A 26,385-nucleotide genomic window follows, 5' to 3' on the forward strand; every position below is an offset into this window, starting at 1 on the left:
ATACTAGTTGTGACATCATCCCCCCGTTAGAGGGAATTTTGTCCCGAAGTTCTTTTGAAAGTCAATCCTAAGAGCTAGAGAAAAGGTGAGGGTACTTTTGCGTCATTTGATCTTCGCGTTCCCATGTGGATTCCGGTCCGCGTTTAGCATTACATCGAACCTTCACAATCGGAAAGCGACTTTGTTTTATACGTTTCACTTCCCTGTCCATGATTTCAACCGGCTCTTCGACGAACAGGAGATTATCGTTCACCTCGATCTCATCCAGGGGTGCAACGAGGGTTTCATTTGATAGGCACTTTTTCAAATTGGACACGTGGAATACCGTATGTACGTTGCTAAGTTCTGAGGGTAACTGTAGCTTATAAGCTACCGGAACAATCCGAGCAAGGATCTCGAACGGTCCGATGGATTGTGGATTTAGTTTTCCCCGCTTCCGAAATTGGATCATCCCTTTCAAGGGAGAGACCTTCAACAACACTCGATCTCCGACTTGAAATTCCAGAGGCTTTCTTCATTTATCATCATAGCTCTTTTGTCGGTCTCACGATGCTTGGAGTCGTGCCTTGATTTGAACTATTTTCTACATCGTTTCCCGAATGATCTCAGGGCCTATAAGAGTGTTGTTTGGTTTTTGCCCTTTTGCTAGCTGAGTGTCTCCCACCTCAGCCCAACATAGAGGTGATCTGCATTTCCGGCCATACAAGGCTTCAAAAGGAGCAACCTTAATGCTTGTTTAATAGCTGTTGTAGTACGAGAACTCGATTAAGGGCAAATGGTTATCCCATTCCTTGCCAAAAATCAATCACACAGGCTCGGAGCATGTCTTCAAGTGTTTGAATGATTCGCTCCTCTGGCCGTCGGTCTGGGGGTGATAAGCAGTGCTCATATCCAGTTGTGTTCTTAATGCCTTCTGGAGCGACTGCCAAAATCGAGAGGTAAATCTACTATCTCAATCGGAGAAAATAGATATCGGTACCCGATGCAATCTCACCACGTCCTTTTTATAGATTCGCGTTAGCTTCTCTATTTAGTACGTCTCCTTTATTAGCAGAAAATGGCGGATTTGGTTAACCTATCGACAATCACCCAGATAGTGTGACAACCTGAAATTTCCAATTGTACGAACCTCATCTATTCATTAGAAGCTAGTTCAGTTTCAGTGATTTTCAAACCTTTCCGAACAAGTTTGTGTACATTAGGTTTATGTTTTAGATGATATCAGGAGAGTGGATACTCCTGGTTTTGTGAAACTTGGGCATTTCAAGTTTCATACTGTTACAGTCCAACATCAGGAATGAAAATATTTTCTGCCAAAATATTCCAGGACTATAAATAGTTTTCTGAATTAAATTAATTCATTATTCACAATTCCAAATAGAGAAAAGCCATATTCACTCTGACGGATCTTCGGATTTTCATCCCAGATTGTGAGTCTACTTTTCTATATGTGTTTCAATACTTCTTTAATGCATATTAGCAACAATAACATGTTTAGATTACAAGATCCGGGAGTTTACCGCCCAAGATCGTTCTTGGGGAGTAAACTCCAAAATGGAACATTATGGCTTCCTAGTCCCAATTCCTTGTTAGAAGACTTGTTTAGGAGATAGGCTACTACATTTAAGGATCAAAAAGCAACCAAGAAACATAAGTTCTAGGAGTTTACGGCCAAGGAACTCCCTTGGGCCGTAAACCCCTTTTCAAGGGCTTAAATGCCCTAAAACTTTCCCCAAATGCTTAAGGACTTTACCTACTAGTGCTTGTGCTTGTTTAGAACATCAAAAGCCCATAAAAACCATAAGTTTTTAGGAGTTTACGGCCAAGAACCCTTCTTGGGCCGTAAACCCCATTTTGTGGGACAAAAATCATTCCAAGCTACCCTTAAGCCTTTAGACAATTTACCTTGCACCTTTGGGACTAGAATGGAGAGAAGAACACATAGAAACAACTCCTTGGAAGGAGTTTATGGCCAAGGAACATGACTTGGGCCGTAAACTCCAAGTGAAGGCACCAAAGTGTGCCTCTTGTCCCCATTAGCCTTAGATAAAATCATGGATGCCATTCTTGATGTTTAAGTGCCTCAAATCAATTAATTTCCTAGAGTTTACGGCCGTAAACTCTAAGGTGAAGGACCTTAGGCCGTAAACTCCCTTATGGAGTGTTCTAGAGCCTTAAAACTACTTCATGCATTATTCCAATAAAGATAGGAGTGTTCTAGATGCAAGATAACACCACAAAACACCCAAAAACACCATTTGAGGAGTTCACGGCCATAAACCTATGAGTTTACGGCCGTAAACTCCAAGGTGTGGGGTTTGTTGGATGGTGAACTCCTATACAAGGCCCTTTGATGTTTCAAACCCTTTTGCCTTGTCCCGTAGCAACTTAGATGCAACCATTTGGACCCTAAACACTCACAAAAGTGTTTAAATGTTTTCTAAGTGTCTTAACTTATTTATTTAAGTTATTATTTGTCTAATTAGTTATATATATATATATATATATATGCTTATTATATGATAACTAGGCTCGTGCGTGTAAACCAGTCTCCGTTTGTCACCTAGCATGGTAGCCGACATTGCAATTCAAACGACTCACCGCAAGTGAGTTCATACCCCTTGGATCAACCTTTGAAATGATTTTAAGTGTTGTAAATACTTTATGGGGGGGAATACAAGTCAAATACTTATAAGTTATTGCTTCAATCACATGTGATTGCATTTAAGCACATGTGATTAATAACTAGGAAAACAACTATTTTTACCACTGTTCAAACTGTTTATCAAAATGCCTTACTTTGAAATGTTTTACAAACTGTTTTACTATCCAAACTTACTTATAGACTGTGATTTAAACAAATGCTTCTTATACTTAAACTGTTTTATTAACTTATGCCTTCAAATTGTTTTATAGATCGACATCAAGTCGATCTCCTCCTGAAATCTTATTTATGCTTCAAATGTTTTATGAAAACTTATTTATGCTTTTATATATTCAATTGCATGTCCATATATGTATAGATGTATAAATAATGTTTAAAGGAATTAGGAAGGCCATCCGCCCTATTTCCTTTTCGCGCCTTGAAATGTGGTCTGGTGGGATTTCGGGTGACCATCCGAAGGTCGTTTCAATATTACTTATATATCATATATACATATATAGACATAAAAGTACTTTCATGTTCATACTCATCAGTACATCATTAGCTGGTTACCATCGGGGTAACGCAGGATCATACATATACAGATATACTAGAAACAATACATATACAGATATACTAGAAATAATACATATACAGATATACTAGAAACAATACATATACAGATATACTAGAAACAATACATATACAGATATACTAGAAACAATACATATACAGATATACTAGAAACAATACATATACAGAGATACGAGAAACAATACATATACATAAATACGTAATAATTGTGATCCACTGTATCGGGCATGCCTTAAATGTCATGGCCCGAGTTGTAGCCAGAATTCTCTTGGAGGGAGAGCGTGAGTTTGCGTATAGATCTATACTGGATTGACTATCCTACACCTTGCTGCTAGCTACAGCCGGACCTGCAGGTCTGCGGGTGCCAAACGTCATTCCTTATTACGACCATTCATTATGTCGTTGTTACCAGTCGATAGCATGGTGCAATTTATCACATTATGCCTTAATATAAATCCGGTTTAAGGTAGTAGTATTTAGTACAGCAGTAGTCTTAATATACAAAGCTACAGTACTACAATGATTTACCCATTACATATTTTAGTGATAACCTCACTTAAGCATTAATGTACAAACTATATTTTTAACAAATGATAGTTATATTTGGGTAATCACACACTTTACAACAGACAAGTTTACAAAACCGCCTAGCCTTGGTAGAAGGTTACTTTTATAGAAAATATAGGATTTTCTGAGAGATTCAAACTTTTACAAACACTTTCAAACATTTGTTTACATTTTTACAAACTTATACTTTGAGACAGGTTCAAATGTTTTTACAAGAAACATTGACACTAAAATACTTATGAACTCACCAGCTTTATGCTGATAAACTCTTTCAAAATAACTTGTATTCTCAGGTCATCAGTAGACAGGTACCGAGGCCAGCTTTTGAGAAGATGGAGTGCTTTCAAGACTCATCTCATATTATTTTGTGTTTCATTATTTTTGGTGTCTATAGCTGTACAGAACACACTTGTATTAAAATTATATATTTAATGCAATGGATGATGTTGTTTGCTTATTTACATTTACTGTGTTGTGATACTATACATGACGTCCTCCGCCCCAGAACGTTTCCGCCGTTCTTGTTTTTGGGGTGTGACAGATTGGTATCAGAGCATTGTTTATAGTGAATCAAGTATATCAACCCATAAAAGATATACTAATCTATAAGCCCAAAAGGGACTAAAACACTCTGACCAAGAGTCTATACTTTAAATAATAAAATATTTAATTAAGTATACTAGTCTGCATTCATACTAAAATCAGTGTCACAATGACAAGAACAAAAGTATTACGATTGTTGAATATCACAAGTAAGCTCGGGGATGTATGGTCAGTCCTGGGAATGGCATAGCCTGATCAACTATGCTGGTCCTAGGAGTGATTAGCATATGCCCTAGAATGGTTGTGATATGTTAACAAGTCTAAAAACTTACCAACAATACCACAAGAAGATCAGTAGAACTTAGAACTTAAAATACTATAGGAGTATTTTGTGCTATTAGTTACACGTATACTATATTCTTAATACCTCTCTTCTCGCGTAGATCTAAATGGCTGGATTTCATCATGGTGACCCGTACTTTCCCAATGAAGGCAATGCCGGGTGGATCGATGAAGAGCCTGAAGATGAGCATCCAATCCCTTTGGATGATCACCTCGCAGAAGGCTTTTCAGATGGATCTGACTCCGAGCCTGAAGTCAACAACCTACCGCTTGTAGGTCAAGCCCCGAACAACAACCCTCGACCAGCGTTTCCAGGTCCTACACCCATGTAGGCAAACAATCTGAATCGCTGGAGTGATGAGCAGGGTCAGCCCTTACCATACTTTGGGGACCGAACCTTCTACAACGTTAGCGATGGTGGCTCTGCTGACAGAGCTCTGCCGGTGATCATCCGCAGAATAGCTCGTAATGTCGAGCAAGGTCGAGCAGCCATCGACCGGGTCATGGAGATTGATGCCAATTCAGGCGTCAATACAGTCCGCATTCGCCGTCTCGAAGAAGACATGGAACGGACCCGGAGAACCAACGAAACACTGCAGCAACAGCTGGCTGCCTCCCGTGCTGAAGTCTTAGAACTTCGAGCTCGTCAGAGAGCTCAGGACCGACACCTTCAAGAGGTGTTTCGTCAAGTGTCCGACCTCAGGGATCGCCCGAGGAATTCCCATCGCCACTAGATGATGTCTAGTACATCTCTGTCTTTTGAATTAGGGATAGCCTTGAACTTATGTGCTCTAAGTAGCACTTGTCTGTAAAATATTCCTAACTTTCGGTACTCTAAATAGGAATCTAGGACTGTCAGTATTGTCCTTATGGTATGATGTAAGACCTACTGTTAGGTCGATTTTCCTTGAACTTATTACATCAGTAATACCCGTACTATTGAAATCTGTTATGTGGGAAAAATTTGTACACTTGTGTATTCCTACTAATATTCCTTATTGTGATTTCAAACACTCATTCAAACGGTTGGCCTATGGTTATTTAGTCCATGGGTCACTCTCACTTTGCTTACGAATTGATTCTTATCATCCTTCTTGTTTTTATAAACTTATAGCTGAAGGATGCCTCCTCGCAAGTCTCCCAGAAATAGGAATAATCCTGTACCTCCACCGCCTCCACCACCTGCAGTCATCGATACTGCAGCCCTGAATGCTGCCGTAGCTGCAGCAGTGGCAACTGCCATGGCTCAGTATCACTCGTCTGATGCTAGCAGAGGTGGAACCCCTGTGGAATCTATTCCGATCGAAATCCAAGTGCGCTCAAGGGAGTGCTCTTACAAGGATTTCACAAACTGCAAGCCGAAGCCTTTCTATGGCACCGGCGGAGTCATTGCTCTCTCGCAATGGTTCGAGAAGACGGAATCAGTCTTCGAAATCTGTGCGTGCCCTGCAGCATTCAAAGTGAAATATGCCGCATGCACCTTCGAGGATAAAGCCCTAACGTGGTGGAACGGCCACGTCAAAGCCCTAACTCTCGTCGTGGCTAACGACATGGGCTGGGCAACAATGAAGGACCTCATGACTGAGGAGTATTGCCCTAGGGGCGAAGTCCAGAAGTTAGAACATGAACTCTGGAATCTGACTATGAAGGGCACCAACGTGATCGCTTACACTGCCCGTTTTAGCGAACTGGTGGCCCTATGCCCCAACATGGTTCCCACTAAAGGGAAAAAGATTGAGCGGTATGTATGGGGGCTGGTGCCTCCGTACCAGGGGAACGTCTTAGCATCCAACCCTGCTACCTTCGATAGTGCCAAGCGATTGGCACAAAGACTTATTGACCATGGAGTCAAGACCCCTGCAACTACAACCACTCTAGCCATCCCGGAACCCTCTAAACCCGCTGGCAACAAGCGGAAGTTCTGGGATGAGAAGAAGAAGCAGCGTGCTTCAAAGAAACAGCAAATTGTAGCAGTGCATGCTGCGGTAGCCCCTACTGCTGTTACTGCTCCGGGGAAGCAGTATTCTGGAAGTTTGCCGAAGTGCAACAAATGCAACTTCCACCACAACGGCGCCTGCCATGAAATGCAGTGTACTAACTGCCACAGGAAAGGACACACCGTCCGATTCTGTAGGTTCCCGGCGCAACCGGTCTCCCAAGTTCCTGGCTCTGGCGTGAGCCCAACTTGCTATGGATGTGGCGAAGCCGGCCACTTTAAAAGGGACTGCCCTAAGGCGAGGAATACTGGAGGAGCAGGGAGGGTACTAGCAATAGGCCACGGGGAAGCAGTTGCTGACCCGACAGTGGTGACTGGTACGTTCCTCCTTGATAACTCCTATGCATGCATTCTGTTCGATAGTGGAGCGGAGCGAAGCTTCGTAAACCACAAATTTGCTCGCATGCTTAAGCAACAACCACACGCACTTAATGAACAATTCACAGTAGAAATGGCCAATGGGAAAACTGAAAGTACTAATAGCATATACTTAGGTTGTCTTCTAACCTTAGATAACCATTCATTCCCAATTGACCTTATGCCGGTCTCGATAAAAAGTTTCGACGTTATTATCGGCATGGATTGGTTAAGTCTTCATCGCGCCGACATCATGTGCTACGAGAAAGCAGTCCGACTAAACCTCCCGTCTAACGAAACGCTTATAGTCTACGGCGACAAACCAGGTGCGAGTCTTCGCATTATATCTAGTATTCAAGCACAGAAATATCTGCGCAAAGAATACCACGCATTTCTTGCTCACGTCGTCGACACGAACCTAGAAACGAAAGAACTGAAGAACCTCCCAGTAGTGAGCGACTTTCCCGACATTTTCCCAGAAGAACTACCCGGGTTACCTCCGCAACGACAAGTCGAGTTCAGAATAGACTTAGTCCCAGGAGCTACCCCAGTAGCCAAGTCGCCCTACCGTTTAGCACCAGCCGAGATGCAAGAACTCTCTGGTCAACTTAACGAACTGCTCAGCAAGGGCTTTATAAGACCAAGTTTCTCTCCTTGGGGAGCACCGGTCTTGTTCGTTAAGAAGAAAGACGGATCATTCCGTATGTGTATTGACTACAGAGAACTCAACAAATTGACGATCAAAAATCGTTACCCTCTGCCACGCATAGATGATCTATTCGACCAACTGCAAGGGGCGAACTATTTTTCCAAGATTGATCTGAGATCCGGATATCACCAGTTACGAGTGCTCGAGGAGGATGTGCCGAAGACAGCCTTCCGAACTCGTTACGGACACTACGAGTTCGTGGTGATGCCATTCGGATTGACCAATGCGCCCGCAGTCTTCATGGATCTGATGAATAGAGTATGCCGACCTTACTTAGATCAGTTCGTCATCGTTTTCATTGACGACATCCTGATCTACTCCCGAAGTAAGAAAGAGCATGGTGATCATCTGCGACAAGTTCTAGAGACACTACGGAAAGAGAAACTTTATGCGAAGTTCTCGAAATGTGAATTTTGGATCCGAAGAGTCGAATTCTTAGGACACGTGGTTAGCGAAGAAGGAATCCACGTGGACCCATCCAAAATAAAAGCCATTGAGAACTGGTCAGCACCAAAGACACCTACAGAAATTCGTCAATTTCTAGGTCTAGCTGGCTACTACCGCAGGTTCATTCAGAACTTCTCCCGAATAGCGAAGCCTCTTACGACCCTGACCCAGAAAGGCGTGGCCTTTGACTGGGAAGAGAAGCAAGAAAGAGCGTTGCAAACGCTCAAACGAGCCTTGTGCACCGCACCAATACTATCCCTTCCCGAAGGAATAGAAGACTTCGTTGTCTATTGCGATGCATCCAATCAAGGACTCGGATGTGTTCTGATGCAGCGAGGTAAGGTCATCGCCTACGCCTCGAGACAGTTGAAGACACATGAGGTTAACTACACGACCCACGATCTTGAACTAGGAGCAGTAGTGTTTGCTCTGAAGATCTGGAGACATTACCTGTATGGAACGAAGAGCACTATCTTTACCGACCACAAGAGTTTACAACACATTTTCGATCAGAAGGAGCTCAACATGAGACAACGACGGTGGGTTGAGCTACTCAGTGATTACGAATGCGATATTTGTTATCATCCGGGTAAAGCCAACGTAGTAGCAGACGCCCTAAGTCGGAAAGAATATTCTAGTCGCAAAGTCAAGTCATTATCAATAACCATCCATTCACACCTGACTAAGCAAATTCAGGCGGCTCAGCTTGAGGCCATGAAACCTGAAAAGGTGTCGAGTGAATCCCTTAGGGGAATGGACAAGAACTTCGAAGCCAAGGGTGACGGAGCCTTATATTTCATGAACCGGATCTGGACACCGAAACACGGTGGTTTCCGAGACTTGGTCATGACCGAGGCGCACAACACTCGGTATTCCTCCACCCAGGTTCAGATAAGATGTATCTGGATCTGAAAAAGCTATACTGGTGGCCTAATATGAAAGCAGAGATTGCTACCTTCATAAGTAAATGTCTTACTTGCGCAAAGGTTAAGGTCGAGTGCCAGAAGCCCTCTGGGTTACTGCAACAACCAGAGATCCCAGAGTGGAAGTGGGAGCGGATCACTATGGATTTCATAACCAAGTTGCCCAAGACAACGGGTGGACTTGACACCATATGGGTCATCGTTGATAGATTGACCAAGTCTGCACACTTCCTGCCTATCAAAGAAACCGACAAGATGGAGAAACTTACGAGAACATACATTAGGGAAATTGTACGGTTGCATGGTGTACCTATTTCCATTATCTCCGATAGAGATAGTAGGTTCACTTCAAGATTTTGGCAATCCCTACAACGTTCCCTGGGAACAAGGCTGGACATGAGCACAGCCTACCATCCACAGACCGACGGGCAGAGTGAGAGAACCATCCAAACACTGGAAGATATGTTGCGAGCCTGTGTGATTGATTTTGGGAAAGCATGGGATACTCATTTACCCCTTGTCGAATTTTCCTATAATAACAGTTATCACACGAGCATCAAGGCTGCTCCATTCGAAGCTCTCTACGGCCGCAAGTGCAGATCCCCTCTGTGATGGGCTGAGGTTGGTGATACCCAATTAGCGAGAGGGCAAGCTTCCGACAGTACTCTCACTGGTCCAGAAATCATTCAGGAAACGACAGAGAAAATCGTTCAAATCCGTCAACGATTGAAAGCCTCTAGAGACCGACAAAAGAGCTACGCCGATAAACGAAGAAAACCTTTGGAATTTCAGGTGGGAGACCGAGTCCTTCTCAAAGTCTCACCCTGGAAAGGCTTAATACACTTCGGCAAGCGTGGGAAGCTAAATCCTAGGTACATAGGGCCTTTCGAGATTCTTGCCAGAGTCGGCCCTGTAGCTTACAAACTTGATCTACCCGACACCCTGCGTAACGTACATTCTACATTCCACGTATCTAACTTGAAAAAGTGTCTGTCAGACGAGACTCTCGTAATCCCACTCGACGAGATCGAGATCAACGAGAGCCTCAACTTCGTGGAAGAACCTGTAGAGATCATGGACCGTGAGGTCAAGCAGACGAAACAAAGCCGTATCCCTATCGTGAAGGTTCGCTGGAACGCTAAGCGAGGACCGGAATTCACTTGGGAACGCGAGGATCAGATGAAGTTGAAATACCCTCATCTTTTCGCTTGATTGTTTGTAACTTTTATTTGCTTAAATTCTAATTTCGGGACGAAATTCCCTCTAATAGGGGGATGATGTGACAACCTGAAATTTCCAATTGTACGAACCTCATCTATTCATTAGAAGCTAGTTCAGTTTCAGTGATTTTCACACCTTTCCGAACAAGTTTATGTACATTAGGTTTATGTTTTAGATGATATCAGGAGAGTGGATACTCCTGGTTTTGTGAAACTTGGGCATTTCAAGTTTCATACTGTTACAGTCCAACATCAGGAATGAAAATATTTTCTGCCAAAATATTCCAGGACTATAAATAGTTTTCTGAATTAAATTAATTCATTATTCACAATTCCAAATAGAGAAAAGCCATATTCACTCTGACGGATCTTCGGATTTTCATCCCAGATTGTGAGTCTACTTTTCTATATGTGTTTCAATACTTCTTTAATGCATATTAGCAACAATAACATGTTTAGATTACAAGATCCGGGAGTTTACCGCCCAAGATCGTTCTTGGGGAGTAAACTCCAAAATGGAACATTATGGCTTCCTAGTCCCAATTCCTTGTTAGAAGACTTGTTTAGGAGATAGGCTACTACATTTAAGGATCAAAAAGCAACCAAGAAACATAAGTTCTAGGAGTTTACGGCCAAGGAACTCCCTTGGGCCGTAAACCCCTTTTCAAGGGCTTAAATGCCCTAAAACTTTCCCCAAATGCTTAAGGACTTTACCTACTAGTGCTTGTGCTTGTTTAGAACATCAAAAGCCCATAAAAACCATAAGTTTTTAGGAGTTTACGGCCAAGAACCCTTCTTGGGCCGTAAACCCCATTTTGTGGGACAAAAATCATTCCAAGCTACCCTTAAGCCTTTAGACAATTTACCTTGCACCTTTGGGACTAGAATGGAGAGAAGAACACATAGAAACAACTCCTTGGAAGGAGTTTATGGCCAAGGAACATGACTTGGGCCGTAAACTCCAAGTGAAGGCACCAAAGTGTGCCTCTTGTCCCCATTAGCCTTAGATAAAATCATGGATGCCATTCTTGATGTTTAAGTGCCTCAAATCAATTAATTTCCTAGAGTTTACGGCCGTAAACTCTAAGGTGAAGGACCTTAGGCCGTAAACTCCCTTATGGAGTGTTCTAGAGCCTTAAAACTACTTCATGCATTATTCCAATAAAGATAGGAGTGTTCTAGATGCAAGATAACACCACAAAACACCCAAAAACACCATTTGAGGAGTTCACGGCCATAAACCTATGAGTTTACGGCCGTAAACTCCAAGGTGTGGGGTTTGTTGGATGATGAACTCCTATACAAGGCCCTTTGATGTTTCAAACCCTTTTTCCTTGTCCCGTAGCAACTTAGATGCAACCATTTGGACCCTAAACACTCACAAAAGTGTTTAAATGTTTTCTAAGTGTCTTAACTTATTTATTTAAGTTATTATTTGTCTAATTAGTTATATATATATATATATATATATATATATATATATATATATATGCTTATTATATGATAACTAGGCTCGTGCGTGTAAACCAATCTCCGTTTGTCACCTAGCACGGTAGCCGACACTGCAATTCAAACGACTCACCGCAAGTGAGTTCATACCCCTTGAATCAACCTTTGAAATGATTTTAAGTGTTTTAAATACTTTATGGGGGGGAATACAAGTCAAATACTTATAAGTTATTGCTTCAATCACATGTGATTGCATTTAAGCACATGTGATTAATAACTAGGAAAACAACTATTTTTACCACTGTTCAAACTGTTTATCAAAATGCCTTACTTTGAAATGTTTTACAAACTGTTTTACTATCCAAACTTACTTATAGACTGTGATTTAAACAAATGCTTCTTATACTTAAACTGTTTTATTAACTTATGCCTTCAAATTGTTTTATAGATCGACATCAAGTCGATCTCCTCCTGAAATCTTATTTATGCTTCAAATGTTTTATGAAAACTTATTTATGCTTTTATATATTCAATTGCATGTCCATATATGTATAGATGTATAAATAATGTTTAAAGGAATTAGGAAGGCCATCTACCCTATTTCCTTTTCGCGCCTTGAGATGTGGTCTGGTGGGATTTCGGGTGACCATCCGAAGGTCGTTTCAATATTACTTATATATCATATATACATATATAGACATAAAAGTACTTTCATGTTCATACTCATTAGTACATCATTAGCTGGTTACCATCGGGGTAACGCAGGATCATACATATACAGATATACTAGAAACAATACATATACAGATATACTAGAAACAATACATATACAGATATACTAGAAACAATACATATACAGATATACTAGAAACAATACATATACAGAGATACGAGAAACAATACATATACATAAATACGTAATAATTGTGATCCACTGTATCGGGCATGCCTTAAATGTCATGGCCCGAGTTGTAGCCAGAATTCTCTTGGAGGGAGAGCGTGAGTTTGCGTATAGATCTATACTGGATTGACTATCCTACACCTTGCTGCTAGCTACAGCCGGACCTGCAGGTCTGCGGGTGCCAAACGTCATTCCTTATGACGACCATTCATTATGTCGTTGTTACCAGTCGATAGCATGGTGCAATTTATCACATTATGCCTTAATATAAATCCGGTTTAAGGTAGTAGTATTTAGTACAGCAGTAGTCTTAATATACAAAGCTACAGTACTACAATGATTTACCCATTACATATTTTAGTGATAACCTCACTTAAGCATTAATGTACAAACTATATTTTTAACAAATGATAGTTATATTTGGGTAATCACACACTTTACAACAGACAAGTTTACGAAACCGCCTAGCCTTGGTAGAAGGTTACTTTTATAGAAAATATAGGATTTTCTGAGAGATTCAAACTTTTACAAACACTTTCAAACATTTGTTTACATTTTTACAAACTTATACTTTGAGACAGGTTCAAACGTTTTTACAAGAAACATTGACACTAAAATACTTATGAACTCACCAGCTTTATGCTGATAAACTCTTTCAAAATAACTTGTATTCTCAGGTCATCAGTAGACAGGTACCGAGGCCAGCTTTTGAGAAGATGGAGTGCTTTCAAGACTCATCTCATATTATTTTGTGTTTCATTATTTTTGGTGTCTATAGCTGTACAGAACACACTTGTATTAAAATTATATATTTAATGCAATGGATGATGTTGTTTGCTTATTTACATTTACTGTGTTGTGATACTATACATGACGTCCTCCGTCCCAGAACGTTTCCGCCGTTCTTGGTTTTGGGGTGTGACAGATAGCATCCAACCCATCTGTTGTCTTAGGTAATTTGGCTATAAAATACATTGTAATCCTTTCCCATTTCCACTCGGGGATTTCGGGTTGTTGCAGTAGTCCCGAGGGCTTCTGATATTCCACTTTAACTTTGGCGCAAGTGAGGCACTTGCTCACGTAAGTGGCGATTTCTTCTTTCATGTTTGGCCACCAATATTGTTGCTTCAAATCCAAGTACATCTTATCAGCACCGCGATAGACTGAATATCTTGTCTTGTGCACTTTGTTCATGACCACGTCTCTGAACCCTCCAAACTTTGGGATCCAGATTTGGTTCATGAGCTAATAAGCTCTATCCATTTTGATTTCGAGATTCTTGTCCATCCCATGTAAGGCTTCGGTCGCAACATTTTCTGGCGTCAGGGCCTCCAATTGAGCATCCCTGATTTGCATGGACAAGTGGGATTGGATGGTTAATGTTAGGGTTTTCATTCGTCGACTCGTATATTCCTTCCTGCTTATGGCATCGGTCAGCACATTAGCCTTGCCTGGATGATACTTGATCTCACATTCATAGTCATTTAGCAGCTCAACCCACCTTCGTTGCCTCATGTTTAGCTCCTTTTGATTTAGAATGTGCTGGAGGCTTTTGTGGTATGTGAAGATGGTGCACTTTGTACCATAAAGGTAGTTCCTCCAAAATTTTAGGGCGAACACCACAGCTCCCAGCTCAAGATCACGGGTGGTGTAATTTACATTGTGGTTCATTAATTGTTTGGATGCGTAAGCTATCACTTTTCCACGCTGCATAAGAACACATCCTAACCCTTGATTCGAAGCGTTGCAATATACTACGAAGTCTTCAGTTCCCTCTGGTAAAGATATCACTAGAGCACTACAGAGGGCTCATTTCAGGGTTTCGAAAGCAGTTTCTTGTTTATCAATCCAGTTGAAGGGTACACCTTTTTGGGTTAGTGTGTTGAGGGGCTTGGCAATCTTGGAGAAATTCTGAATGAACCTTCTATAGTAACCAGCAAGGCCCAAGAATTTCCTGATCTTCATTGGCATTTTTGGAATTTCCCACCCTTCAATAGCCTTGATTTTGGAAGGATCCACATGAATTCCTTTCTCACTGACTACATGACCCAAGAAATTCACACTACAAATCCAGAACTCGCATTTGGAGAGTTTTGCATATACCTTTTCAGCTCTAAGAGTTACCAAGATCTGACATATATGCTGACCGTGCTCCTCCTTACTTCGAGAGTATATGATTATTTCATCAATGAAAATGATTACAAAGTTATCGAGGAATGGGCGGCAAACTCGATGAGGTACATAAATGCTGCGGGAGCATTCGTCAGACCGAAGGCAATAACAACGAATTCAAAATGACCATATCGAGTTCGGAAAGCAGTTTTAGGAATATCTTTTTCCCAGACTCGAAGCTGATGATAACCAGATTTTAGATCTATTTTAGAAAAATAACTACCTCCTTGAAGCTGGTTGAATAGATCATCAATCCGAGGGAGTGGATATCGATTTTTGATGGTGAGCTTTTTTTCAACTCCCGATAGTCGATGCACAATCTGAAGGATTTGTCCTTCTTCTTGACAAACAAGACCAGAGCTTCTCATGGTGAGAAGCTCAGCCTGATGAATCCTTTGTCTAAAAGTTCTCTTAACTGACTCAATAACTCCTGCATTTCGGCAGGAGCTAACCTGTAGGGTGATTTGACAATTGATGTGGCTCCCGGTATTAGGTCAATTCGAAATTCGACCTGTCTTTTTGGGGGTATTTCCGGAAGATCTTCATGAAATACATCCTGAAAATCACATGCCACTGGATATCTTTGACGTTTAGTTTCTCTTTTATTTTATCCACAATGTGGGCGAGGAAGGCATAATTTTTCTTGAGCAGGCATTTTTGTGCCTTGATGCACGAGATAAGACGAAGATTGGCGCTAGGTTTATCACCGTAGATTATTAGGGTTTCGTGGTTGGGGAGGTGAAGGCGAACGACCTTCTCGTGGCACATAATATCAGCATGGTGGGGGCTTAACCAATCCATGCCGATTATCATATCAAAACTCCTAATATTAACTGGCATCAAATCTATTTGAAATGAGTGGTTGTTTAATGTTAACGTGCATCCTACGTAAATGTCTTTGGTTGTTTTATTTTTCCCATTAGCTATCTCCACCGTGAAGGCCTCGCTTAGATTTTGGGGTTTTTGGTTTAGTAAGTGTTTGAATTTATTACTCACGAAACTCCACTCAGCCCAACTATCAAATAGAATGCATGCGTAAGTGGATTTGAGGAGAAACGTACCAGTAACAACTGTCAGGTCTTCAACTGCCTCTCCTTGACCCAATGTCAGGACCTTGCCTGATCCTCCTGCTCCTTGGTTGTTGGCTTTGGGTCAGTTTCGTCTAAAATGACCAGTTCCTCCACATCCATAACAAGTATGACTGGCCCCGGTGTTATTGTTGTTGTTGTTGGGCTGTTGGTTCTGTTGGGGTTAAGATCTGCAGTATCGGGCGAAGTGCCCCTTGCGGTTGCAGTTGGTACACTGCATTTCTCTGCACTCGCCATTGTGGTGGTAGTTTCACTTTTTACATTTTGGTAAGGTTCTTGCATAAGACTTGGTAGTAGTTTGCGAAGATATGGCTAAGGCAGTTGGGGTTGGTGCAACTTGAGCTGTAGTAGCGTGGACTAGTAGGGTTTGCTACTTTTTAGAGGATCCCTGGTTCTATCGCCCCTTTCATTTATTGTCCCCATTTTTCTTGTTATTCCCTTCCTTTTTAGCCTCAGTCTCAGCAGTCTTGGCACCTTTCTTGTTGCCGTGATCATAAAGCTTTTGAGCTAGCCGTTTTGCACTGTCAAAAGTCTCAGGATTTGCTACAATCACGTTTCCTTGAATCGGGGTTCCCAAATGAACTGCTCAATCTTCTTTCCTTCTGAAGTGATCATACCCAAGCATAGAAGGGCTAATTCATTGAACCTTGAGATGTAAGACCTGATGTTTGAGTTTTGCACGGTGAGGTTCCATAACTCTTGTTCTAGTTTCTACACTTCCCAATGGGGACAACATTATGCCATTAACATCTCCTTAAGTTCTCCCGAAGCCATTGCGTTTGCAACCGGCAAAGTCATAACCTTCACATGACCATTCCACCAGGATAGGGCTTGGTCAAAAAATGTGCAGGCTGCGAACTTCACCTTGCTTTTTTTTGGACATTCGCAGATTTCAAAGATGAACTCATTCTTTTCAATCCAGTGCTTCCAGGCTATCACGCCACTAGTTCCATTGAATGTTTGAGGTTTGGCATTTGAGAAATCTTTGTAGGTGCAGACTTTTGTAGGCCCTTGGTTCATTCCTTGGTTTGAGCTTCCAGTTCCTTGACCATTTCCGCCACCATTGTTTCCATTATGAATATGAGCCAATGTTGCGGTGACCGTAGCCGATACTGCTGCCTGGAATGCAGCAGAGTTTACCTCTGGTGGGGGCGGCAGGGGCGGTTGCGTGTTGTAGTTTCTACGAATGTATCCTTGAGGCATCTTCTGTCATGGAACAGAAAGATGGTGAGTACATAGTAGTTCGTGGTTTTGAGTTCCTTTGGCATATAGCGATTTCGATGGTGCGGTTGTGCATATGAGTGAATTCATACAAATATTATGAAAATAGAACATATAACAGATAACAACATCACAAATAAAAGATAGAACCATTTCATTAATGGTTACTTTATAGTAAAATGCATGGAAATTCGCCTTTGAATGCGTACAGTACATAGGGAAAATAAAATTCGTCAGCATAACGGCTTTATGAGTAGTGTAGTCACTTAATCATAGAGTTGATCCTACATACAACAATACATGAAAAGAGAGGGGGTCCTAAGGATATAGGTGATGAAGAGAGAAAATCCTAGTCACGATGTACAACATCTAGTGGTGCTGATTATGAGGTAGATGCGCCCAGAAGTCTGGCCAAATGACACTCGGTGGCACGTAGTCGGGCCTCCAACGCTGCCTGTCTTTCCTAGTAGTCCCTAACCACCTCCCGAGTCAGTCTATCTACGCGTTCTACTGTAGCCCTCATTGAAACCATCTGACCGACGGTCACCTGTGCCTGCTCACCTATATCTCACGTCCTCCTGACCATCACTGGTGGGGCTCGATCCGCATGTCCGCTGTGACTAAGGTCGGAATAGTCCCAATTCATGCCGAATGGGGGACGTACCCCTATTGTCTACTCTATCTGCAGATCTCATGTGCTCATGGGGGCATAGGTCTATTGAGACCCATCCTATGCAGGGGCACCCTAGCTACGTATGGCGGATTGATGACTTCAGACTCAGTCACACCCCAAACCTGAACGGCGGAAATGTTCGGGGGTGGAGGACGTCATTTTTAGTATCATAACAATTGAATAGTAAAGAATGTACACACCACCATAATATAAATATATTTGAAAAGTTTACATGATTGTATGTGTTACATGTTTGAATATCAAATATAATATGGTGATCCAAAATATGTTACTAACGCTAGCGCGTTAGTCTTCAAAAGTAGTTGCTACCTGGTTTACCTAAGAATACAAGTTATTTCAAAGAAAAAGTGTCAACAATAAAGTTGGTGAGTTCATAAGTAGTGTTTTGAGAAAATGAATGCCATTCAAAAGTTCATGTATGTTTTCCAGAAAATCCGATATTTTCTAACAAATGTATGAAATGAATATGAATGATTGTTGTATAAATTGTATGTATTTGAACCAGGAAAATCCTATATTTTCCTAAAAGTGAAGTGAAGTCTCAAATGACGAAGACCGTAACCTGTAAGCAAATATGGCATTCTCAAAAGAATGATGTATAGTCTTATTATAAAGCAAAACTATAAGAAGATTGTATTTGAATGTGAAAAGAATTGTAACTGTTACTTTTCCCATGAAAACGTAATACCATAATACTTGTCTATCCGTTGAGTTTTTATAATCGTACTATCATAATTTTCCTGTAGCGACGTTCTTCAGGCACCGAAATGAGATGACACTTGTCACCCCGGGGACTGTAGCTAACAGTCAGGGCACGGGATCATTAGTCTCATATAGATCTATACACACTTGTCACGTTCTCCAGACAGGAGATTCTGGTTATAAACGGGACTTCTAGCGGTTCCTTAAAAGGTATATTGAAGATGAATGACTCACGAATTCTCAATTAAGTCATGTATTAGAATGAATATGTTTGGCTCTGAAATGATTACCCTTTTCTACAGTTTTGACAAGGCATAATAATGATTTGTATGTTCTTGCATGTTTACGAATGTTATAGTAAAAATGGTTACCTTGATATGATGCAAACATATAAATAAAACTTCAAATATTCATAATTATGTTTCATCCCGAGAGGGTAAAGTGGTGTAAGATGTTTGCTTGTTAACAAAATCCATGTGATAGTTATAAAAACAACATGAAATGTATAACAAAAGATTGATGTTTCCACACGGGATTAACCGTGTGTTTACTTGTATCCCCCCACCCCCCGGTAAAGTATTTAAAAGCATTTAAAATCAGTTAAAAGCGTAGAAACGGGGGTTTGAACTCACTTGGTTGAAGTGGTAGCTTGAAGAAGCTGAGACAATAATCGAGCAGAACTTCAACAGGAAAAAGCTGATTTCTCGGAAATCTTGGGAATCTCAGGAGCGTCGGGACTTGCGTTGCGTGCTAGGGATAATACCGGGGCTTCCAGGTAATCTTAGAGGGACTCGAGAGGTGTTCGGTGGAGGAAATGGTGAGAGAATAACAACCAAACCCGGAGCCCTAGTATCCCTTTTATAGTGTTGGGGGCACTCACGAACGCAGGGCATTCCCCTAAGTCGTCATGGCTTACGTACTCTTGATTTGACAGACGAATGGGACTGGCTCTGTGCCCCGAACGCAGTGCATTCCCTCAGACTTGCCTCAGGTTTTGTGCCTCGATCTTTTAGAATGCATAACTTTCGCGTACAAGCTCCGTTTTCGACGTTCTTTATATGCACGCGAAGGTGAGAATATAGTCTACAACTCTCGTTTAGACTTCATCTGCTAATTTTGACTTTATTTTTAATAATATATTTTTTTACATGCCAGGACTGGAAAAATCCGTTAAAAATCCATAACTTCTTCATCCGACGTCCGTTTCCGTCTGTCTTTTTACTGTTGTACTACTATTGACGAGATCTTCGATTCTCGTTTAGGTCGTGTCGGCTAGAAATCATTCCATCTCTATTTCGAGTTTTTAGCTGTCTACCGCTATATCCGAAACTTCGAAAAATCATAACTTACTCATACGAAGTCAGATTTGGACATTCTTTTTTTATGGATTTTTTCGGTTTAATGATATCTACTACTTTCATTTAGATACTTAAGGCTAAATAGTATTTTATTGGAATTTCAGATTTTATGCTTAATTGTGTTTTACCGGTTTTGTTGTGGATCTTCGATCGATCATAACTTCTTCGTTATAACTCGGATTTTAGTGTTCTTTATATTTCTGAAAACTTTGTTATGATATCTACCACTTGGTACATCCCAATTATGGTTGTTGAACAAATTATTTTTGACCTAATTTTTGCTAATGTTACAGACTCCGCGTCCAAATCATCTAAAATCATCCCCGTCAGACTCCTCCTCTGAGTCCACCACTGGTTCTGTTAGTCCGTCTTCGGGTTCTTCCTCTAGTTCCTCTTTTGATTTCTCTTCTGGTTCCTCTTCTAGTTCTGGTTCCAGCCTTCCTCCGTTCCCCTGGTTGGGGAAGTAAGGATCTCCGGGTAGATGAAATATGGCCATAAAGTCTACACAGAACTATATGAATGCAAGAAAATGGATAACATGTAAGAATACTCCTATAGTGTTTTAATTGTTTATGTTTAAGTTCCTTAAAGCTTTTTGGGTTTAGAGTTCGTAAGTTTCTAGATTCCTTGCCCACCACGATAACTCCCAAGCACATGTTGGTCGTATTTTGAATAAATATAATTGATCAGGCTATATTTACCCCCAATACGATTACATAACTGTCCGAGTTTAACTGCACTGTTGAATTTCTCCAAAGACCTTTTCTTCTTATTGTAGTAGTCCAGATATAGGTACGTATTTTATTTTTATTTTGTTCAGAGTATTTTATCCCCAATGTATTTATAGTTGCATATCTTGTATGATTAGATATGCCAGTTCACTATAATCATTGCTCTGATACTAATCTGTCACACCCCCGTACCAGACGACGGAAACGTCTAGGGGCGGGTGACTTCATCTTGTAATTTCATCACAGTGTATATAATTGAAACAAAGACAATCTCATCATCACACGTGAAATATAACAACCATCATAATTTACATAAGTGTGTTGGTTTACAAATTACATTCCAAATGTCAAATGTATGATGATAACAAAAATACACAAAAATCCACTTGTTCTTGATGACCAAATTGCTTAACGATTCCCTGAGAATACAAGTGAGAATACAAGTTATTTTGAAAATGGTCAACATATATAATGTTGGTGAGTTCATAAGCTTGTTTGTATGAAAAGTTTTGTATCATTTGTAAATAACAGAAAATCTGATATTTTCCATAAAAATGGTTTGAGAGTTTTGTTTCAAATCTTGTATTATAGCATGTATGTTCATATTTTTGAAAATGTATAAAGGGAGAGTTCCAGAATATCCTATATTTTCTATTGTAAGTAAAATGTAATGTATAATGTATTTTCCCAGAAAATCCAATATTTTCTGCTAGTAAAAGAGTTGTAGTATTTAAGCCATAACACTTGAGTGTTATAGAAATGAATAGCTCGTACGTGTATCAAAAGTATAGTATATGTATTCCGTAAATTTATCGTGTTGTTAACTCTATGTTAGTTGTTATAACCATACTTGATGAGACTGATAAGCCTGTCATGACATTCTTCAGGGGTTGCTTGTTTAAGGTAAGATATTTGTCACCCTAGACTGGCCTAGTCTAATTGTAGCGAACAACTCAGGTGCGAGGCTGTCAACCACGTATAGATCTATACACAAACTCTCGCTGTCCTACCAAGAGACTGTGGTTATAACTACATGACTTAAGGTTGTACACTAGGTAGGTACGGTTGAAAACGTGTCTCACAGGAGCCTTAACTAAATTTACGCGAACAGTGCATCGCATTATTTACCGCTTTAAAATTATGTTTCGAGTATGCATTTGATTACAAAACATTGGTGATGAAAGTAACATTTGGTTTTATCAAAGAGTCAAGTATTGTTTATTATTAGCCTGAATGTGTCGTGAGGCCCAACAGGAAAATCAATGGGCCTATAAGGCCCAATAAACATGAAATGAGTATATGAAGCCCAATAAACATGTATTAGAGTATAACAGGCCCAACAAGCTTGTAATGAGTATAACAATCCCAATAAGCATGTTATGGGTGTGTCAAGCCCAATTTGAGTAAAAATGTCATAAAGAGCCCATTTATTGTGAAAATGATCATTATAGTCCGATTTGTGCTAAAAATGATATAAACGGCCCACTTTTCTTAGAAATGACCTTTTTGGCCCAAGTAATCAAGGTTTTTCAATAAAATCCTGCTTTTGTCAAATTTTAATTATTTGGCCCACTAAAACCAAAATTTACAACAAAGGCTCATTTTCATTTCAAATGACATTTTAAGCCCACTAAAAACCGAAAATGTGTAAATAAGGTCCATTTTGATAAAAATGACATTTTATGTCCATTAAGGCCAAAAATTTACATTTCAAGCCCTTGAAACCGTGAATTTCCAAATAATGCCCCTTTTTATGAAAAATTACCATTTTAGCCCATTAAAACCGCAAAGGCCCAAAATAAGCTCATTTTGTCAAAATAACACTTTTGACCCTTTCAAAATCGTGAATGTCTTACAAACCCATTTTCTCCAAAAATGACTCTCTTGGTCCTCTCAAAACCGTGAGTTGTCACAAAAAGGCTCCCTTTTTTATTATTTGTCAAAAATGACCCCTTTTTGCATTATTTCTTTGTTTTTCTTGTAACTTTTGCATGTTAAGATTTTTCAACATTATGTAGAGTCACTTCAAATATCTTAGATTACTAACATCAACATGATTTGGTAGGTAATTCGAGGGGGGTATTAAGCTCACCTTGAGTGATCTAACACAAAACCAACTTGTATTCTCCCCCAAAACATAGTAAAACCGAAAACAAGGGGGTATGAAGCTCACCTTGAGTGATGGATTTAGTTTTGATGAAGCAATGAGAGGAAATGAAGGTGTTTACGGTCAAGCTTGCTCCTTTGATGAGGTTTTCGGACTTAGAGAGTTCTATGAAGCAAGATACATGAAATGAGGTGTTTATGACTGATAAGTTTATCATAAGAATGAAGTTAAACTTCTGGAATAGAAGTAACTTACCAAGAATGAATGAACTTTGATGAAGTATTCTTGAACACACACACACACAAGCATAAACGATTTCTTGAAGGAAAAATGAAAGATGTTCTATGTGCTGTAGAGAGAAAAGAAGGTTGAAATTTAGATGAAGTGAGGGTGGTGGGTGCTCTCGGCCAAGAATAAGAAGAAGAGAGGGAAAGGCTTTGCCTTGATATATGGGGGATAATCTTGTATGTCTAGATACATGGAAGCCAATGCATGGATGTCTTCCATGTAATTATGATGTGTCACTTACTCATTAATCCTACATTAATCGTTTTTTTTAAACAGAGAATAAGGGGTGAGGGAAGGAAAGAAAAAAATAAGCATTAGGCTTACATTGGATAGCACCTGAAAATGTATGGCCTAATAAGGGAAATTTTGGCCCATTAGGCCTACATATGTGTTTATAGCCCAAAATGATAAAAGGAATGGGTTTTCGGCCCATATAATTGAAGAAGATGGTATTCGGCCCAATAAGGCCCCTGACGAGTCTTATGGCCCAAAATGCTATTGCTTATTGAATGTGGGTCCAACTAGGGACCAAATGAGGTTTGTTAGCCCAAAAGAATCAAGTTGAGGGTTTATTGGTCCATTAGACCCAATAAGAGGATCGTGGTCCAATAAAATTTTGAAGTGGGAAGTTAGGGTTCCAAACTGAACGTTGAGTGAGTGTAGTTTATGGGTGAGCGAGGTGCGGTTCGGTGCGGTTATTAACAAAAACCTCACCATTAACCGCAAATGCAGTTAATCCATTTTCAAAACCACTTTGTGCGGTTTTTTTTGCGGTGCGGTTAGGCAATTATTTTTGCGGTGCGATTTTGTTTTTTCTGTGTTGCGGTTATTAATCGCATGGATTTGGTGCAATTATTTTGTGTGATTTTTAACCTCAATTTAGAGCTCAAACGGTTTTAAGAGTTCAAACATATTACGTGTAATAAAAAAACATAAGGTATAAAATAATTAACTTAAATCATAAACAAATAATATTTTAAAAACGTCAAATCAATAGTAATTAACAATAAATTTCTTAAAATTGTCTAATTTTATCATTTTTCAAAGTTAAACATAACAAAAAACCAACACTTTTGTCTTCTAGTATTTTATTCATCTTTCATTTATGAAACTTGTCTTATTTTTAATATTTAATATATTAATAACTAATAAAAAAAGTTGTATATAATATATGCGGTGCGGTGTGGTTTTTTTTTCGGTTTTTGAAAACTAATAACCACACCGCACCGCAAATTTGCGGTTTTTGAAAAACAGAAAACCTCACCATCGGTTTTTATTGCGGTTGCGGTTTATTGGTTGCAGTTTATACGGTTAATTTTAGTTGCGGTGCAGTTTTTGCTCACCCCTAGACTGTAGTTCATTGAATTAGGTTTAGGGCTTTAGTGTGAGTTTTGATTCGAATTGTTGTTGTTGAATGAACAACATGTATAACATGGTACTTAGGGTTTCATGAATTCAACAAAAGTAATTACACATGGACAAAAGTTCCTAGCCTTAAAATACTAGTTGTGACGGGATGTAACCCGTGAGGTGGGATCAGAAGGAGTATATGAGATGACTTGGGAGGAGTTTGTGAGGAGGTTTGATCAGGAGTTTGCACCATCCATTAACTTGCAAAATTTGGTGAGAGAGTTCCAAGATTTACAGCAGACTATTGAGACTGTGGCGAAGATCACCACCAAGTTCCGAGAGGGGGCTCTTTTGGTTCTGCAGTACATTGCGAATGAGGAGATGAAGAAGACTAGGTATCATTCCATGCTGAGGTATGATATTCAGGAGTTTATGAGTTTTTCAGGGTGCAAGACCCTTAATGAGATGGTGGAGAAGGCCCAGGAACAGGAGATTGAGTTAAAGCTCCGCACGAAGCGAAAGTCGGAGCAGGTTCAGGCAGCAGTGGGTCAGGCCAAGAAGCCTAAGACATCGGATCCTCTCAGCAGGGGCCAGTAGGACCGTAGCAATTGTGCCAAGTGCGGTAAGCCACACAGTGGAGCCTGCCAAGCTACGGGCTCATCATGTTATGCATGTGGCTAGTTGGGTCACATGAGTCGGGATTGCCCCATGAAGGGCTTGATTTGTTTCCACTGCAACCAGACCGGTCATAAAAAGGTCGATTGTCCGAGGTTGGTTAGAGGAGGAGGAGCAGTAATGGCACCTACATCCGCCACAATGAGGATTACAGATGGCCGCCCGATCAAGGCGGAGGCTCCTGCGGCGAAGAGTTGCACATTTCAGATGACTACTGAGGAGGCCCGAGCAGTGACTGACGTTGTCACCAGTATGTGATCTAATTATGTTTCCTTTATTTTATTATTATACTTATGTTGTTAAGATTTTATATAGGGACCTTTTTGGTTAATAGTATGTCGGCTTAGATGTTATTGATTTGGGGGCTACCCGATCTTTTGTATCTCTTCCACTCAACAAAAATTTTCATGATGGTCTGGGGACCTTAGATTCCCAACTCTAGGTGGAGATTGCGGACGACCGCATCGTGAGTGTTGCAAAGGTATTTCGGAGGAGTGTTCTGAATATGTTCGGGGAGAGGTTTTCTATCAATTTGGTTCCGATTCCTTTGCGTGGATTGAAGGTGATCGGCGGGATGGATTGGTTGGGGCCCAACGGGGCCATGATAGATTATGAGCATCAATTACTGACGGTTCGAACCCCTCGTAGGGGAGAACTAGTTATTCATGGAAAGAGAGTATCGCATGGGCGAACTGTCTGTTCGGCTGCGAGGGCTAGGAGACTTCTTCAGTAGGGTTGTTCTAAGTTTCTGGCTTATGTTTTAGATACGAGGATGGAAGCCACACCAGATTTGAGTAGGGTACTGAATCGGTACTACTGATTGTACGAGATTTTCCTGATGTGTTTCAAGAGGAGTTACCTGGGGTGCCACCCGAGAGGCAAGTGGAGTTCCGTATTGATCTAGTGCATGATGTTTTGGATAAGTTGTGTAAGTCCATAACTATATTTGAGATGTACTTGACCCGATCCAACATGGTCCATTTGGGCTGCACTTCACCCGAACAATTTATATGGATAATCTTTTGTGAATAGTATAAGTTATGATTTATTAATATATTATAAGTTCTAATATACTAATATGAAATCATATTTTTTAATTAGTATTGATCTAAAATTAATTTAGAATTAATTTAGTGATCAAAAGTGTGACTAATTAAATATGGACTGTTGTATTTATATAGTGTGGCTAATGCTTATTTAGAATGAGATAGGCTTGCATGGTAAGTCAATGGATAGTTCATGGAGATTTAACCCATGGATCTCATGGAAATTAAAGGTCATGGGTACTAGGGTTTACATGGATTTAA

This window comes from Lactuca sativa, chromosome 8 (assembly GCF_002870075.4).
Source record: "Lactuca sativa cultivar Salinas chromosome 8, Lsat_Salinas_v11, whole genome shotgun sequence".
Classification (NCBI taxonomy): Eukaryota; Viridiplantae; Streptophyta; class Magnoliopsida; order Asterales; family Asteraceae; genus Lactuca; species Lactuca sativa.